The sequence below is a fragment of the Crinia signifera genome, chromosome 1, assembly GCF_055691185.1.
Source record: "Crinia signifera chromosome 1, ASM5569118v1, whole genome shotgun sequence".
Classification (NCBI taxonomy): Eukaryota; Metazoa; Chordata; class Amphibia; order Anura; family Myobatrachidae; genus Crinia; species Crinia signifera.
The window spans coordinates 266919669-266935156 of NC_139217.1; the positions used below are offsets into that span (position 1 = coordinate 266919669).

General features: G+C 41.8%; 1 pseudogene; it reads right to left on the bottom strand.

Annotated features, from left to right (window-relative positions):
- Positions 1-5486, bottom strand: part of LOC146071761 (thimet oligopeptidase-like) — a 28447-nt pseudogene extending 22961 nt beyond the window's left edge.
- Positions 5487-15488: the final 10002 nt, after the last annotated feature.

A 15488-nucleotide genomic window follows, 5' to 3' on the forward strand; every position in this document is an offset into this window, starting at 1 on the left:
AAAAATACTCCCCTGTGGACGTGCTCTTAGGCGGTCTCTTTTCTGAGGGTCTCAGGATGATATCAAGGGTATATGCAAAAGAAGAGAGAGAGTATACACTTCCCCTTGTGCAATACTGTTAGCCGGTATGGTAATTCACTATATAGATTACTTCAAAAGGTATGAAAAAAATTTTTGTTTTTTTCGGGGATCTATTCCCCTTCCTATTGCACTCACAGGTTAAATGGTTTCAACAGGCATTCAATAAAAGTGTGCTCCAAATGGTATCTTCTATCTTGAAAAAAATTTATATATGTGGTTTGGGGGCGGTCCCCTACATTAATTACTTACAAGCTAGTACTTGTATAACTGCATATCGGATGGGTCTTTTCTCCGGATTATCGTTTTTTCTCACTCCCTCATGCACTATCACTGGATAATGATATATACAAGGGAAGCACTGTGTAAAGTTCTTAGTTATCTTTAATCACAGTACATAAATTTACAGAAAAAAACAAAAAAAGTGGGTACACTTAGCTTCAAAGGTATTTCTGGGACCAGGGTTCCTATGATGTTTATAGGATACGACGGGGCCCCGACAATCCCAAAAGGAGTCCCTTCTGTCCACACTTTGAGCCAGTTCCCACCACAAGCAATAATGGAAGAGTCTCCACCAACGCGTTTCGATCTAAACGTAGATCTTTTTCAAGGTGTATGGATACTCTTCCATTGAGGGTTTAAATAGCCCCTTAATTACACTTCAAGTCCATACATCTGTTGCACCTGGGCCCCATACCAGGTATATTCTAAAATAAATTAGTAGGTTCCGATTTGCAGTTATGTTTTTTACATGTTCCGGGTCCCGGCGACTTCCGGAAGTGCACGCAGCGTCACATCCGGCCATGTGCGGTCCGTCACTTCCGGTATTCTCGTGTGTCTCCTTCTCTTGAATGGTGTGTATGTTTATCCCGTGTCTCCTGCTCTTGAATGGTGTGTATGTTTATCGCCATGGCAGCGAGCGGCCATTTTTCCAGCACTAAAAATGGCCGCTCGATCACTGGACCAGATCACGTGACCGGAGGTCCCTCAGCGTAATAGACGGAGGATAGGACAGGAAGTCTGCGCTGCACGGGATAAACATACACACCATTCAAGAGAAGGAGACACACGAGAATACCGGAAGTGACGGACCGCACATGGCCGGATGTGACGCTGCGTGCACTTCCGGAAGTCGCCGGGACCCAGAACATGTAAAAAACATAACTGCAAATCGGAACCTACTAATTTATTTTAGAATATACCTGGTATGGGGCCCAGGTGCAACAGATGTATGGACTTGAAGTGTAATTAAGGGGCTATTTAAACCCTCAATGGAAGAGTATCCATACACCTTGAAAAAGATCTACGTTTAGATCGAAACGCGTTGGTGGAGACTCTTCCATTATTGCTTGTGGTGGGAACTGGCTCAAAGTGTGGACAGAAGGGACTCCTTTTGGGATTGTCGGGGCCCCGTCGTATCCTGTAAACATCATAGGAACCCTGGTCCCAGAAATACCTTTGAAGCTAAGTGTACCCACTTTTTTTGTTTTTTCTGTAAATGTATGTACTGTGATTAAAGATAACTAAGAACTTTACACAGTGCTTCCCTTGTATATATCATTAACCAGTGATAGTGCATGAGGGAGTGAGAAAAAACGATAATCCGGAGAAAAGACCCATCCGATATGCAGTTATACAAGTACTAGCTTGTAAGTAATTAATGTAGGGGACCGCCCCCAAACCACATATATACATTTTTTTCAAGATAGAAGATACCATTTGGAGCACACTTTTATTGAATGCCTGTTGAAACCATTTAACCTGTGAGTGCAATAGGAAGGGGAATAGAACCCCGAAAAAAACTAAATATTTTTTTTATACCTTTGAAGTAATCTATATAGTGAATTACCATACCGGCTAACAGTATTGCACAAGGGGAAGTGTATACTCTCTCTCTTCTTTTGCATATACCCTTGATATCATCCTGAGACCCTCAGAAAAGAGACCGCCTAAGAGCACGTCCACAGGGGAGTATTTTTAAAGATTTTTTTGAAGCGCTATTGTTTTTCTAATGAGATATTTGTATTTGTCCTAGATATCCACTTCTATTCATAGTACACACCCCAGTATTAAGTGCCATTATCCACATATTATGTACTATGGGGGTAATTCAGACCTCATCGCTTGGCTGCGAATGTGCAACAGCCAGCAAACAGGTAGACGCCGCCCCACTATAGTGAAAACCCGCCTTGCGAATTCAGGTGTACGGCTAGTTAAGAATCTGCAGCCATGCGATCATATATGAATCAGCCCCTATATCTAGGCAGAAATCTCTGCAATCCATTGTCGTATTGTAAGTAGTGAAGATGGCACCGTATCACCATTATCAACTTTGAATGAGGCTGGATAGTAGGTGCAGAGAGATGGGTCATTCCATATCAGAAATCAAAACAAAATTAAAATGTTCACATACAATTTCAAGGGTGTGTGTGACGCAGTTGCCCGGCATACACTGTAACATCTGACCGCATGAGATAATGTCTTGGATTACATAAAATGTTAATGCAGTGCCACAAGCAACTTTAGCGTATAAGCAGTGCGGTTAACATTTTTTTTATCTCTTGGCCAGTACACATTGCATTCGCAAGATCTCGCAAACATCACCAGAAGACCCATAGCGGCCACCTGCTAACATGCCCCCAAAAAATGATAAGCAGCAAAATTGCACTACTTGTTGTTTTTTTTAATACATCTGCTTTCATATTTGCTGAGACTCCGAAGTACTGTATCAGATAGCGCTGGTTATAGCACATTTGATACTTTCTACCTCTATCACGTAGATTTTTGGATCTTTTAAAGCTAGGTAGCAAGGAGGTTTTGGATACGCCTACCTCTAGGTCTGCCTGTACTACAGGCCAATGATTTCTTACAATTTTAACCGTCTCAGGGCTCTGATGGTTATAAGTTGTTACCCATGGCAATTTTTCCTCCATGGTTTTCAATTGCGGTTTTGTCTGTAGTAGTATCGTGCGATCCATTGCCATTACCTTATTTTTGGTGCCTGAGATAGTACACAAATTTTGTTTCATGTTTTGAAACCTTGTTTTTTGGACAAATAAAATATATATTGTGTGCATTTCATGTCTTTGATGTGTTTATACAGCATAAATGCAAGATACTTCAAAATACATCATTGAAATATTAAAATATTCCGAAATACGGAATAATCCGTTATCCAAAATTCTCCTGGTCCCGAGCATTTTGGATACGGGATACTCAACCTGTATATAGATATATATATATAGATACAGAAGTACCTACACACTCGCCATTCCTAAGAATGGGGTGCAAACAGCACCCACTTCCCAGGATGGGGTGCGGTGGCCTGTGACCACACACTCTAGTAAATACAAACACAGGGGACCCAGCACTCACTACAACAAACTGACTCACCTTAACATTCAAATAATCAATTAAATAAATAATGGGGTTTTAGTTCATGAATTGATCAATGCATTTAAGCTTGCAGCCCATCGCCAAGGGACCCCATTTCACTGCAAGTCCTACACTAACAACTGGTTTTCATGGAAACCTGGCAACTGTCCCACCAAGTTGCAAGTCCAGAAGAAAAGCTATATAATACAGAAGTGCTTCAGAGGGTTATGCGTGTAGAACTTAAATATGATAGGCTTGTCTGAAGAAGTGGCTTGTAGATAGTCTTATTGTGTGTGGAGGGGCATTCCATAGGATGGGTACATCTAGTGATCCCGGCCGCACTGCCAGCTTGGCCCACACTTCCGGTTTCAACAGGAAGTGATTTCATGCATTCCACTTTTGTGGAAAACATGGCGGCAGCAGCAACAAAACCAGTCTGTAGGGTGTACAGAGACCCTATTAAAAAGCAGGGCCCAAGGCAGAGCTTTCCTGGTCCCCAGTTCCCCTCTCTATTTTTCCTTGATAAGTGGACATTGTGATACTTGGTTGACACTGCTGCTGCCTTGAGAAAGGTCCTCTATGGGATTGAAATGTCGGCAAACTTTTTGACTAAATCTGTACGTATGGATATTATTTACAAACCTGCTGAATGCTGTTTTTTTTCCTAGGGGAATTGTTCTGTATCTATATATGGTTGTAAGTATTTACCTGCTTTTACTATTATACACCCCAGCGGTTACCTCATATGAAGATGAGAGTGCAGGGATTGGGCTATAGATATAAATATATGGTATATCATTGGGTAACATGCTGTCTTGATAACGATGCGGGCAGCATCAAAACGTTGACCTGTTTGGATGTACCCTGTTTTGTTACTGGACATTCTTCACTAAAAATTCTTTAACAAGACGACTCTGCTTTCTAGTTCCTATATATATTATATATATTACCCAGTAATCCCACACGGCGCTTACAGAAATTGTTCAAGCAGAAATATGTAGAAATGGCTGCCTCACCACAGTGTCCTCAGAGGGTTATGGGACAAGATTAACAATACACAAACCAATTGTAGTGTGGTGCCTAATCAATAATGTCCATATATATGGTGATCCGTTGTGCAATGAAGCAAACAGAAATAGTTAATCAGGAAACTTGTTTATTTTAGATGGTCTTGTTGTCCCAGGCAAAACAGTAAAAGTCCCAACGCGTATCGTCTACAGTGAATTCATCAGGGGAACAGAATAATACATCTTCAAATTATGTCTTTAAGAAATTCGACAGATTCCAGGGGAAGGGGGATAACTCTTCCTTCTTAGCTGAATTTGGAGTCGTGTCACCAATGGTGGTCTAAACTTTTTAAAGTGCGAGAGCACTCCAATATAAAGGAAAACCTCTCTCTGAGACCTCTATCTCCAACAGGGAAGGGAAGCATAACTATAACTATATATATATATATATATATATATAGAAGGAGGCAGAAAGAAGGCGCTTCATGGTGCAGTATTTTGATAGTGAGAAATTTATTAAGAATAAAATTTCCAAGGTACAATTAAGCATAGACTCGTACCATGTGTAAAAACACTGTGGACTGGGTACCACAAGGCTTAGGTAATTAAAACCAAAGGCAAACTGCTCACACTGTACCGGGACCTTGGTATCACTCGAAACGCTGCAGAGCTGGCTTGCACGGAAGCGTGTGAAGGAAAACCACGTCCAGGAGACCAGTGATCGGAGTAGTAGGAGCGTCGTAGGCCACGCCCTGACGCGTTTCGTCACTGGGGACTTCGTCAGAGGGCGTGGCTACTACGTACGCTCAACTGGATTATAAGGAACTATCCCTGTCACTCAAAACTAGGTAAGTATGCCGTATTGGACAGCTAAACAAAGAGGGCGGGTGGGCGTTAACATGCATAGATCGCTGACATAAACAAAGAACATAATGGGATTCGACACCGCTAGTAAGCGGGCGAATACCAGCGTGACGCGGCAATCAAGTGACGCGAGCTGCTGGGTGTGTCTTACCTCGTCACCATGACGCGAACGGAGAGTATATAGATATCACGGGTAAGCGGGCGGATACACTCATGATGCGTCAGCCAAGTGACGCGGGCTGCTGGGTGTGTATTACAACGTCACCATGACGCGGACGGGGCATGCTTAACTGTTATTGGACATAATTTGTATAGGGGCGGATAAATGTATAGCGCATCATCTGAATTATACGTCACTAAAATGACAGGCAGGCGTATCAACCATTAGCCGCCGAGTAAACTATACCCCAACAGGGGCGTTGCTAGGCCATGCTAACATGGCAACAGATATAAACAAGATTGTATATTCTATATCAGCAACGCAACAATAAAGTATCTGTGACCCATTTCAGAACCTGATATAAGCAAAGGGGGGGAAAAGTGTGACGACAGAAACATCAGCGTCTGTCACAGACTACTGAATAAAACAGGGAGTATTATTAGCTCACATAAAAAATGTGTGACATTTGAGGCACAACTGTATGCTGTGCTAAATAAACAACTATATGAGCTCAGATATATAAAAATATCTCTATAAAGAGTTATTATATACCACTGGTACAGATACATTGTGTGAGCAGCCTACCTATTGGATAGAGGCATAAAAATCAATTTACATAAAAATTCACATAAAAACCCATCACAAAAAAACACATATTACAATAATCCATATCAGCTAGTTGACAGACGTCAATCTAGCTAGAAATATCTCATATTAATTATTCCCAAAAAAGGGGAAATAGAGTTTCTAAACCAAACTTCATATAAAACATAATTCATGTGAAACATATCATGAAAAACATATCATAAAAACCATTTATAAAAATAGCCCAATTAGATTGCAGGCTACATAATTCATTAATATAGCGTACAAAATTCAGCCACAGTAATCATACACATGATAAATATCCACAAAATCATATTACAAATCAGCCCAAGCATAAATGGTATAGACTGATAAATAAAGAATGTCGGGCTTATAATACCGATAAAGCAGAACTAGTTTATAAACGGGGTTATCTCGTATCCTTCGTTAAGTCCCCTCGGGACCAGTGTGTCCAATCTCAAGATCCAGGTGGTCTCACGCTTAAGAAGAAACTTGTCGTGATCACCACCTCTCTTACTATGTTGTACCAATTCAATTCCCCTACAAGTCAGGGTTTTCGGGTCACAATTATGGACCTCCTTGAAATGTCTGGACACACTGTGGTTGGTAACCCCATGCTTGATGTTACGTAGGTGCTCCAGGATTCTAACCTTGAAGCACCGTTTGGTCTTGCCAACATATCTCAAACCACATCCACAAGTCAGGAGGTACACAACCGAAGTGGAATTACAGTTAATAAAGCTATTCACTTTAATGTCGGTACCTTCTATCAGAGGACCCTTTTTCATAAAGGGGCAGATCTTACAATGATTACAAGGGTAGCTACCCTTTATGTTCAAGAATGTTTCAGAGGGATTATTAGTGCCCTCCAATTGACTTTTTGAGATCATGGTTTTAAGAGTTTTGGCTCGGCGAAACACCATTTTGGGGACCTCAGGTATGTGGCCCGCCAAGACTGGATCCAACTTAAGGACACCCCAATGCCTCTGAAAGATGCCCTTCAGTTCTTTCTCATGTGAACTGTATTGTGTCACAAACATAATGTCGCTGCCATCGATGGTGTTTGGCAACGATACCTGGCCCGCAGTTTTTGGTTGAAAGAGTTTATTTCTTTCTAATGACCGAGCTCTTTGAAGGGCCCCTTCAATCACACTATTCGGATAGCCTTTTTCGTTGAACCTGTCAACATACACTGCCGCTTGTTCATCAAAACGTTTCAGACTCGAACAGTTCCTCCTCAGACGCAAAAATTGCGAATAAGGGATGTTATTCTTCCAAGCTCCTAAATGGCAGCTGGAGTATTCGAGGTAACTGTTCGCGTCCACACGTTTGAAGAATGTGGATGTCTGGATAGCTCTTTCGGTAGGAAAATCACCCACATCAAGCACAATATCGAGGAATTCAATTTTAGTTCGATGAAATGATGATGTAAACCTCAGGTTGTAGGTGTTGATGTTAAGACACTCCACAAACCTGTTAAATGAATCCTCATCACCCTCCCATATTATTATAATATCATCGATATATCTTTTAAGGAAGATGATGTTAGTACTTAATTCATCCCTGATAGTGGTGGTTTCCCACTCTGCCATATACAGATTGGCAAGGCTGGGGGCACAAATAGTGCCCATAGCCGTGCCACACGTTTGCAGAAACCACTCCCCCAAAAATTCAAAATAATTGAACTGAAGAACAAACCTCAAACAGTCACAGATGAATGTCTGCCTTTGCACAGAGATATCTGGGTCAAGACACAGGCGATTAGCCACAGCCTGGATTCCCTTTTCATGTGGGATGCTCGTGTACAGAGCCTGTACGTCAATGGTAGCTAAAGCAAAATTTTCCTTCCATTCAATATTTGTGAGCATTTCCAATAAATGTGAGGAATCCCGCACATATGTCTCGATCATTGGAACATATTTTTTAATATAGGTATCAACATATTCAGATACACGCGAGGTCAGTGACCCCACCCCTGCGACAATGGGCCTGCCCGGGGGGGGCACTACCCCCTTGTGTATCTTAGGCAAATGATAGAATGTTGCCAGGTTAGGTGTTTTGTTGTACAAGTATTTATATTCATTTGAGCAAAGAATGTTATCAGTGAGACCCTTCCTGAGGATTAAATCAAGATGGACCAGATATTCGTTAGTTGGGTCACCTGTAAGCTTCACATATGATTTCTCATCCAACAATAACTTATATGCTTCTGATACATACACATCTCTGTCGAGCACAACTACACCACCACCCTTATCCGCACTCTTTATTACAATGGAGCTATCGGTTTGTAGGCTCTTAATTGCCATATTTTCTTTATAGCTTATATTTGGTTTAGCCTGAATTTTGGTATTCAATTTTGATAGGTCTTTTTTAACCAACTCGGCAAACAAGTCAATATAAGGGCCTCGTGACTCCAACGGGTAGTAGGTGGATTTAAGCTTGAGGTTTGAATTAAGTGAATCAAGAGGGGGATCTAAAGGGGCATCTAAACGTGGTTTTTTGAGAAAATGGCGTTTGAGTGTGAGGCGTCTTGCAAACAGATTGAGGTCAACCTGTACATCAACCTTATTCAGGCCTTTAGTAGGTGCAAATGACAGGCCTCTTTGGAGAACCGACATTTCTATGTCATTTAACACCCGCTTGGAAAGATTAAATACCCCTTTAAGATTGTATTGTGGATCCTCACTCGCTACCTCTGTGACAGAGGGGGCGGGACTATCTGTTGTTGTACCAATCTCTGTTTGGGTTCCCTTCTTGGTATTTCCCTTTCCTCGGCTTCCCCTAGTCTTCTTTTTATTCTTAGGGGGGTACGGTTCGGTGTCGACATACGTAGATCGTCGTGTCGACCCGCATCTAAAAAACGGGCATGTTCATATTCAGGCCGAAGGACCTCAAATCTATTACTATTGGGTCCTCTTTCCTGTGTAGTATGTGAAAACACTGGCTCATCCCAATAACGTCGGGGATTTTTATTATTATTAGGGCGGTAGTTATTTTTACCACGGGACCTAAAAGGCACTTTCTGCCATCTCTCATAACGTCTGTCTCTCGATCTTGCCTGATATCTATCCGGACGATTATCAGATCTATAGTTATCGTTAGAGGACATTCTATATGACCCCCGTCTCTGCAAAGACCTTTGTCTGTTAGGTCTAGGTGGATATTGTGTATCAGGTATATGCGAATCAGCAACATCTCTATTTTTAGCTACTTGCCATGATCTGACTCTATTATTTTCATAGTCACATCGATCCCTTGAAAATTTTTTCTGTTTTGTGTCAATGATTTTTGACTCAATACTAGAGACTTTTTTGTCTATTTCAATCTTAGCTTCAGCAAGGACTTCAGCTGAGTAAGCAGCCTCTAAAGTGGGTACTAGGGTAGAAATTTGTTGTTCTATATCAGCAAATAATTTCTTTTTCTCATTAATTAGTAATCGCATTAATGACATGGAGCACTCATCCAGAGCATTATTCCAATCTTTGATAAACTGTTCATTATCAATATTCACTGTAGGATGTTTAACCAACCTTAGACCCCTAGGAATCCTACCACAAGAAACATAACTGTCAAGACTCTTAATGTCCCACCATGTCTTAGCCTCCCTGATTAGGAGGCGTTCCAGATCAAGGAGGCTACCACCAGTCTCATTAGCAAGATGATTACTAGCCATACCTGGGTTTCTATCATCAAATATTCTATTACATTCTAATGATCTCTTAGTATTAAGTTCACTGCTCCTAAACATTGCGTATATGTTAAAATACCAAATGATAGGTGAACTGGAAAACAATACAAAACAGGCAGCAAGAAATATCAATTGGATTCAGCAAAACAACACGAAATGGGGAGAAGTTTGATAAACTGCGCCCGTAATGTCAGTTGAAACACCAGTATACAACGTCCACTGTTATATGAAGCAGGGGATAATAGCACCAAAGTTCATATAAAAACTTGCAGCTACTTCTTTCTCTGTATGGAGGTCCCTGGAATCCACAGGGCAAAAGGATCTAGAAGGAGGCAGAAAGTCCCAACGCGTATCGTCTACAGTGAATTCATCAGGGGAACAGAATAATACATCTTCAAATTATGTCTTTAAGAAATTCGACAGATTCCAGGGGAAGGGGGATAACTCTTCCTTCTTAGCTGAATTTGGAGTCGTGTCACCAATGGTGGTCTAAACTTTTTAAAGTGCGAGAGCACTCCAATATAAAGGAAAACCTCTCTCTGAGACCTCTATCTCCAACAGGGAAGGGAAGCATAACTATAACTATATATATATATATATATATATATATATATATATATATAACAGTACGACGCGGGTGGCACTCCATGAATGAAGACAACAAAACGAGATCAAATTTCCAACGTTTCAAATGTTATTACAACATTTTTACTCAGGGTGTTGTAATAACATTTGAAACGTTGGAAATTTGATCTCGTTTTGTTGTCTTCATTCCTGGAGTGCCACCCGCGTCATACTGTTATATTGGAGCGAGCCTGTCTCTCTCTCCCTTTGGGAGGGCACCCGGTCCTACATTGCTGCTGTTTGGAGTGCCGGCCATCCCCTGGAAATTTGTTATATATATATATATATATATATATATCCCATTTTCCAATTAAGCTCAGTTATCGCAGGGATAGAAATATCAAAGACCTGGTAGTGAAAACTAATGTTAACACCAAACAACAACAAATGTTATTTAATATAAAAAAGCAGGGTGTTACCAATGCCCCACATGTACTGCCTGTAGTTTTATGGAACCCGGACATTCGTTTAAACGGGATTGGTATATAATCCCGGCGGTCAAAATCCCGACTCCTACGCTAGGGGGAGGGGGGCGGTGCTGCCAATATATCCCGGAAACACAGATGCATACTAGTTACCATAGCCCCGGAGACCGGCGCCCACAGTTACTCAGCGCCTCCCCGCCACAGCGGGGGCTGCAGGGCTATAGTTATGCCACTGGATCAGCCTGTTGAAAAGCACTTTAAACAATTTTGCCATTATCTTTCCAACTTTAAATGTAAAATAATTGACCATATTCTACCTCCTGCATAAGGAGGTGATCAACATAAAATGTTGACACAAAGAGAATTTGAGTGGATCTACGTTGGTTCCCAATGGGTTCAATGAAAATAAATCTTGGAGTGCTTTTGTCTAATTTACTACAAACATACTTTCTAAAGATTAGCCATTAGTTTCTAGATGTTGGTTAACAAAAGTGTTAAAACTATACATGATGTCTCTTGCACAATTATGTGACCATTTCACATTGAGTTTTCTGTTTTAATCTTAATTTTTATATGTACATTAAAGCTTTTTTTGAGCGAACCTTTAATGCCAGTAGTTATATTTTTTAGACATACGTTTTCACGATACTTAACTAATTTTTTTGTTGATTTGTTCTTATTATATTTTATATTCCCAGATATTTGCACAAAGCAACCTCCCGAGGAGGTACGCGGGAATCCTGACGTAGGTGACGGGCTGGTTCCAGAATGGAGGTGTGGCCTGACGTCACAGGATTGGCACACTATTTTATCCTCCCACCATGCCCTAGTGGATGGCATGAAATACAGTACCGCCTGTCAGCACATGTCGGTTCAAAAAACAGTGAAAAACCCCATGTCGACCTAGATCCATGTTGACCTTTCTGCATGTTGATCTAATGGTGTCAACCCAATGCTTGTCGACCAACATCTTGTAGACCTACTGATCCATACCCAAAATATATATACCTGTTGGTATCTAGTCCCAACTCACCTGCATAAAATCTGCCCATCTGTTTCCAATCCGTGTTGGCAGCTTTTCACCATACTTGGTTGTCCTGTCCACACATTGGAGGTAATCCAGGATGGCTCGCAAAGCAGCGGTAGTTTGCTGCTTTGCAGGCCTTTTAACGCTGCCCTCTGGGCATGCGAATGCCCACCCCCCACCCCCCGGTGCCCTGTGAATGGATGTCTTGCATAAACATCCAGTTGCAGAATCGCATGTGGGCCGAAATCATTTGATGGTCGCCTACCATCGAATTATTTCTGCAGTGCTCAAAAAGCGAAGTCAGTCTCTCCTGACTTAGATCTGCGGCATTCAGAGACCTGGGCAGACAGCTGACGTCCGGGGACATCACCTGCCTGCCCTTGGAAGCCAGGTGCCTGCCTGCGCTCACATAGGGACACCCAGCGTTTTCCTGGGCACACCCAGCATTTTTGTGGATACACCCAGGAAAAGCAGGGCCTGCGAATTTCCCCTGCCTGCCTCCTACACTCCCCCCACTGCGGGCACCTCGGTGACAATGCAAGTCTCCAAATGCACCCAGATAGAACCCCTGCACATATGTGAATATGCGCAGAGCTTCAACATCCAATTCCCCGCAGAAACCTACAGGTGAGTTTGCAAACCAGAATGAGGGTCATTAGGTCATATTGATCAAAGGTCCAATCTACAGTTTCTTAAACTCAGTGTTTCCTGACTGTTCCTCTCTAACCCAATCCTCGATGATCCTGTGTGCCCCAGTCGATCAGTTATCTACTCATTCTAACAAACTGATTCTTCATATCACCTGTGCTGCTAATCTTCATCTTTCTGACTCATCTTTTATGTCACCCAAGCAGAGCCGGCCCTAGCCTAAATGACGCCCTAGGCAAGATTTTGGCTGGTGCCTCCTAGCACCGCCACTAGTTCCGCCTCTGACCCTGCTCCCCTTTACCAGCACCATCAACCCTCATCATAGCAGTCATCATTTTGGTGCTCCTACCCGCAATATTATAAATAGAAACAGTGCACACATTCGGTGCTCAGCCCAAACAGGGGGTGTTCTTGCTGGGAAGGGGCATGGCCACACAATAGTACCCCTAATTCATATTATGCCACACAGTAGTGCACCTTTATTCACATTATATAGTAGTACCACTTTCTCTTATGTACATTACTCCTCACATTATTCACATTATACCCTTTGAAAAATATCCTGAGAAAATATTGTATTTTAAGCACCTCCATGGCCACACTGCAAACCAGCACAAAGCAGTGTGTGCTGGGCAGAGGAGAAGAGCTGCAGCTGCTGCTGTCACTTTAGGAGAGGGGGCCCGGGGCCCCCACTGGGCCCTTCCATCAGACTTTGGCCTGGGTAATTTGTACCCCCTACCCCTTTCTCTCGGCACCCCTGATAATACCACACAGTTATGCCCCTTACACATGACACAAATTATTAATGTCCTTATAACCATAATGCCCCTTACATATTATGCCAACCTTTGTTAATGCCCTTCATACACATAATGACACACATAATGCCCCTTACACATATGTTGCACATTATTAATGCCCTTATACACATGACACATATAATGCCCATTACACATATGTTGCACATTATTAATGCCCTTATACACATGACACACATAATGCCTGTTACACATATGTTACACATTATTAATGCATTTATACATGACACTCATAATGCCCCTTACACATATGTTGCACATTATTAATGCCCTTATACACATGACACACATGGGGCAGATGTATTAAGCCTTAACAAGAGATAAATGCAAGGGTGATAACGAGAGATAAACGTCCAGCCAATCAGCTCCTTACTGACTTTTTTCAAACACAGGCTGTAACATGGCAGTTAGCAGGTCACTTGTCTGGACATTTATCTCTCCTTATCACCCTTGCATTTATCTCTTGTTAAGGCTTAATACATCTGACCCATTATGCCCATTACACATATGTTGCACATTATTAATGTCCTTACACACATGACACACATAATGCCTGTTACACATATGTCACACATTATTAATGCATTTAAACATGACACTCATAATGCCCCTTACACAGATGCCGAACACTATTGCACAACCAACCCACCCACAGACAGCACTCGCACAGCCGCTACTACTGTGACCTCTGCCTCTGCTTGGATACAGATGTTTCCTCATACATCTTGCCTCAATAGGCCATGCAGCTCCTGCCCAGTTCTGCTAACGTTGGGTGCCATTTTTGCTGACTATTCATCTTATTTGCATTGTTATGACCAGCACACACAAGGAGCTTCCAATGATTAAAATGATATACGGCATGCCTATATTCTGTGTGCAACTGTGGCTGTACCTGCATACAGAATGCTATGTTACAGTGATTTCCATGAATGCACTATTTCATATGCAGATACAGCCTCACTCACACACAGAATATAGGCATGCTGCATATCATTTTAATCAGCAGAAGCTGCTGATGCCCCTAGGCATTCCTTCCAAATGCCCTAGGCAATTGCCTAGTTTGCCTATGCCTAAGGCCGGCTCTCCACCCAAGTCCCCTACTGCTGCCTATCCTCTCCTCTTTATGATGTATTTGTGTAGGTGTGTATATGTGTATATGTATGTATGTATGTATGTATGTATATATGCGAAAAAAGAAAGAACGGTTCAGATGGCGCTGTGAGTATAAGGATAAAATTAAACGTAAAAGTTTAATAAAAATGCTAATCAAGCATAACATTACATGCACTTCAAAATAGCATTGGATTTTTTTTTTCTATAAGCGATGGTTCCAATCACCAGATAAGTACAAAGAGCCCTTTGTACTTTTAGTGTAATATTGCTATTACATTTGGGCAGAGGTGTGAATTAGGAAACAGCAAAAAATGTACCAACCACAAGTGCGCAATTAAAACAAAGTGCAGCTAGTGTATATCACCTAGGGTATAACATCCAAGAAAATACCACCAAATAGATACAGTAGACAAAAAAGGTGTTAACACACAGCGCTCAATGTATAACCTTAAAAGAACAATACAGATATCACCATTTCTTTCCAAATAGATTTTGCATTGGAGATTTCTCAGACGAGTGATAGTATCTGAAAAGATAACCACCAATTCTCACATAATATGTGAGTTGGTGGAATAGAGGACAATCATAGTGCAGGTTATCTTTGGTTAAAAAGAGGTTTTAATACAAGTCCGCACTTACAACAAGTAGCCTTTTTCACAGCATGTATGATAAAACCCTCAGGCAAAGCTGCTGACAATCAGATGGAACAGGAACAAAACAGCATCGATAGGTCCATATACCAGTCCGGAACCAGATGATGGAAAATCTTTGCTGTACCGCCTTGTGGATCGCCAGACAGCCTCTTCTTCCTGGGGGGTCGTCACATCAACACTCAACGCGTTTCGATAATCTTCTTCAGGAGTGTATGATACACTCCTGAAGAAGATTATCGAAACGCGTTGAGTGTTGATGTGACGACCCCCCAGGAAGAAGAGGCTGTCTGGCGATCCACAAGGCGGTACAGCAAAGATTTTCCATCATCTGGTTCCGGACTGGTATATGGACCTATCGATGCTGTTTTGTTCCTGTTCCATCTGATTGTCAGCAGCTTT